Source organism: Trachypithecus francoisi, unplaced genomic scaffold (genome assembly GCF_009764315.1).
Source record: "Trachypithecus francoisi isolate TF-2019V2 unplaced genomic scaffold, Tfra_2.0 Lachesis_group4, whole genome shotgun sequence".
Taxonomy (NCBI): domain Eukaryota; kingdom Metazoa; phylum Chordata; class Mammalia; order Primates; family Cercopithecidae; genus Trachypithecus; species Trachypithecus francoisi.
Window position 1 is genome coordinate 18,654,166 of NW_022681469.1, and position 3,735 is coordinate 18,657,900.

A 3,735-nucleotide genomic window follows, 5' to 3' on the forward strand; every position below is an offset into this window, starting at 1 on the left:
CTCAAGAGATCCACCTGCCTTGGCCTTCCAAAGTGCTGGGATTACAGGTGTAAGCCTGAGATTACAGATTGTGCCCGGCCTTTTTAGTTTACTTGCTAAGATTAATACCTGAGTGGAACATTGATGGTAGAACAAAACAAAACATAAGGAAAAAACATTGAAATAATCCTGGTACTAGGGAGAAGGTCATGTTTGCTAAGGGCTAGATTCCCCAGCACCTTGGACACTCTAGCCTAGGTGTGAGAAGGCAGGGCGGTTTGTTGGGTGTGTCCCATTGCTAAACTGACTTGGAGCAGGGAGGAGGCTTCAGGGTGGGAAGCCAAGGGACCGGAAATTAACCTCTAGACCTGACTTGTCCTGAGAAGGCAAGAAGTGACAGAAACAAAACCTAATCAACAGATGTTTTCTGTCTTGATCTTACTCATCGGATACTTAGATTGAAGTAGTTCAGAGCAGGCACATGGAAGGCTGAGTTATATAACAGGGAGGGGAAACTGTTTTTCATCCGTAGTTGTAGATGGGTGCACAGTGCTCCATGGATTGGATTTTTTCCTGGTGGCAGCAAGAACTAGGATGTAGGCACACCTGGGCAGTGATTGGAGGGACTGTCGGACAAGTAGAAAGTCCTGGTCTGCTCATAGTCGGGAACCTGGGCTAGAAGTCCAGGCAGTAAACTCCAGCCACCAGCAACAGGAGCTCTGGGCTCTGAGGCTCCTGGTGGCTTTAGGCAGGAAGCCTGTTACACACGGGGCCTGGGGCCAGCCCTGTGTCTATGTTTAGGGAGCAGGGAGAGGACTAGGATGGAGGCAGGCATGTGAAGGCAAGGGAATGGCCACGGAGACTGCACAGGCATGTCATTTTCTCTAGTCTCGTCAATGACTCTACATGCTCCAAGGCTTCCCATCATCATCACCATCACCATCATCATCACCATCATCATCATCAAAGTACCATGTATGAATCACTTCCCATTTGTTCAGTTACCTCACTCACAAAACTCTGTAAGTCAGGAATTGTTATTCCCAGAAGGGGAAACTGAGGCTCAGTGAGGTTAAGTGACTTGCCAAAGGTCATACACCTAAGAAGTGGCAGAGCCACACTCTGGATCAAGGACTGATGGATCCCAAACTCTAGTAGTCGCTTAGAGGTTTAGGAGCGCAGACTGTGGAAACAGATGCGCTACTTGCATGACTGTGGACAACTCTGTGATTCGGTTTTCTCACCTGTGAAATGGGGATGATGGTGGTAAGAGAGCTGCCTCATAGGGAAGTACTGAGTATCAAGTGAGCGACTGTAAAATATAACTCCAGGAGAAGGGTTGCTCGATTTAGCAAATCAAATATAGGATGCCCAGGTAAATTTGAATTTCAGTTAAACAGTGGATAATATTTGAATTTATTTGTTTATTTATTTATTTTTGAGATGGAGTCTTGCTCTGTCGCCCAGGCTGGAGTGCGGTGGTGCGATCTTGGCTCACTGCAACCTCTGCCCGCTGGGTTCAAGCAATTCTCCTGCCTCAGCCTCTCTAGTAGCTGGGATGACAGACATGTGCTACCATGTCTAGCTAATTTTTATATTTTTAGTAGAAACAGGGTTTTGCCGTGTTGGCCAGGTTGGTCTTGTATTCCTGGCCTCAGGTGATCTGCCCACCTCGGCCTCCCAAAGTGCTGGGATTACAGGTGTGAGCCACTGTGCCTAGCCTATTTTATTTCTTTTTTAGACAGAGTCTTACTCTATTGCCCAGGGTGGAGTGTGACGGTGCAATCACGGCTCACTGCAGCCTCGATCTCCTGGGCTCAAGCGATTCTCCCACCTCAGTGTCTTGAGTAGCTGGGACTACCAGCATGTGCCAGCATGCCCACCTAATTTTTGTATTTTTTGTAGAATTAGGGTCTCACCATGTTACCTAGGCTGGTCTCAAACCCCTGGACTCAACTGATCCCCCTGCCTCGGTGTTCCCAAAGTGTTGGAATTTCACGCATGAGCCACCATGCTCAACCAGATATTTTAGAAAAAAGTCTTGCATTGTTTGGGGCATACCTATGGTAAATATTATTTACAGATTAGCTGAAATTCAAATTTAACTGAGCATCTTTTCTTTTATGTGGCAACCGTGCCAAGGGGACTTCTCGAGGCAGCCTCGACCCATGCGCCTGGCTCGGGTGCAGGGCTCTAGCAAGGCCCATTTCTTCACTGTCGTCGCTGCTTCCAGGCTTCTGTTCCTGCAGTTTCATGACCCCCTACCCCATGCCCTCTCCTGGCCTCTGGAGCCTTTCCTCACTTCTGGCTTCCTCTTTGTGATCTTGGGTAGTCTCCATGGTGAGTTCTTCCCTGACGGACTGCGCCTTGAGACTGGCTTACATAATCTAGTCCCTGATTATGCAGGTCATGTCCATTTGCTGTTTTTTTCAGGTGAGATACTCTACTCTCCCTAACTGGGCTCTAGTGCCTTTCAGGCAGGGACTGTATCCTCTGGGACCTGAGTGTGGATTGGTTTCAATAAATCCCTGCTGCTTGAGTGGTGGTAGAAACGGAACCATTCCTCTTCCAGGAACTGGCTAATGAGAGAGCCACTTTGGTTTTCTTCATATGCTGTTGTGCTGCCAGAGCAAGCCAGCAAAGGCTTGACATCTGCAGGTCTCTCGCAGTCAGCCTCCTGCTGCCCAGCCCACAGCCTGTTTCACTTCTCTTTCTCACATAGGGGGGCGGCTTGGGCTGCAGCTTGTTTTTTCTCAGCCAACAAAGTAGCACCCAGAACGAAAGGGAGCGCACCTCCCTTCAACTGCAATAAGGAACTGACAACTGGCACAGAGACCCTTAGTATAGAACAGGAGGAGGGACACTGACGGGCACCTTTGTCACACCTCATCTCAGGTGGCATTGTGGCTGTGCTGAGCAGCAGGGCCTGCCTGGCTCCTCTGCCTTGTCCCCTGGCCAGGTCGAGCCCTTGGATGGATACATTGACCTCTGATACTCCTTCCTTCCTACTCTTGTCCTGTCCCATGCCTTGGCCAGGCGAGGGCCCGTGCAGAGCCATGGCTCCAGGCTGCCTTCGCCTGCACTTGTGCCGCTTTGCTGAAGCCTAACGTCTCGAGCTAGGGAGACACTCTCTGAGACCCACTGTTCTAAAGGTTCTGGGTCAACAGTTGGTGGTGATTCTGAGTGCTCCGTGGCCCTCAGATCCTGATTTTCAGCAATCTAGAAAGATGAGGAATCCCAAGCCAGGATGATGCTCCTCTGCAGCCCATTTATTATGCCGGCATCCCTGTGCCAGGTAGGACGTTAGATATGGGCATTACAGGTGCAACTGGTAATCCTGTCTGGGGAGGCCCTGATTTTATCATGAGCAAGTGCATTGTGGGGGATACGTAGAGTTGGAAGATCAAGTCTTTCCCTCAATGCCTTTATCATCTAATGTGAAATAAGTGCTTGCTTTGACAGCACATATACCAAAAAGTTGGAATGATACAGAGAAGATTAGCATGGCCACTGTGCAAGAATGACATGCAAATTCATGAAGCATTCCATTAAAAAATTAAAATAATGTGAAACAAAATGCGAACAGGCAACCACTGATCCTTTGTTATGTAAATGACCCATCCTCAGTACTGGCTTCTGTGGGTGCTCATTCCTCCGTTGCTGGAGACATGGGTGGCTGATGGCTGCTCTTAATTGAGTCCCTTTCCAGGAATTGCCCTCCTTGCTCAAGGTCACCCCTTTCCTGCAGGACAGCCC

At 49.1% G+C, this 3,735-nt stretch overlaps 1 non-coding gene across 1 annotated transcript; it reads left to right on the top strand.

The window, feature by feature from the left end:
* The first annotated feature begins 3,425 nt into the window (after positions 1-3,425).
* On the top strand, positions 3,426-3,534 carry LOC117073807. The gene has a single exon (XR_004433373.1). It is a non-coding gene; the product is annotated as a U6 spliceosomal RNA (small nuclear RNA).
* Positions 3,535-3,735: the final 201 nt, after the last annotated feature.